This window comes from Etheostoma spectabile, chromosome 16, assembly GCF_008692095.1.
Source record: "Etheostoma spectabile isolate EspeVRDwgs_2016 chromosome 16, UIUC_Espe_1.0, whole genome shotgun sequence".
NCBI classification, from domain to species: Eukaryota; Metazoa; Chordata; class Actinopteri; order Perciformes; family Percidae; genus Etheostoma; species Etheostoma spectabile.
In genome coordinates, this window is record NC_045748.1 from 1669443 (window position 1) to 1669913 (window position 471).

Here is a 471-nt window from a genome sequence, read left to right on the forward strand (position 1 = left end):
TGCCATCTGTGAAAAAGCTGAAGTTAAAGAAAGGACGGCTTCTACAAATAGATAATGATCCTAAACACACCTCGAAATTCACGGTGGATTATATCAAGAGGTGTAAACTGAAGGTTTTGCCATGGCCTTCACAATCTTCTGACCTCAACATAATTGAAAATCTCTGGATAGACCTTAAAAGAGCAGTACGTGACAGACAGCCCAGAAATCTCAAAGAACTGGAAGACTTTTGGAAGGAAGAATGGGCAAAGATACCTCAAATAAGAATGAAAGACTCTTGGCTGGCTACAAGAAGCGTTTCAAGCTGTGATACTTGCCAAAGGGGGGGGTTACAAGGTATTAACTCTGCAGGGTGGCCAAACTTTTGCAGACGCCATTTTTTTGTTTTCTGTTATTTTGAAAGTGTAAATGATGGAAATTAAATCTAATTTTTTGTGACATATTATACAAATGTCTAATCTGTCATTTGAT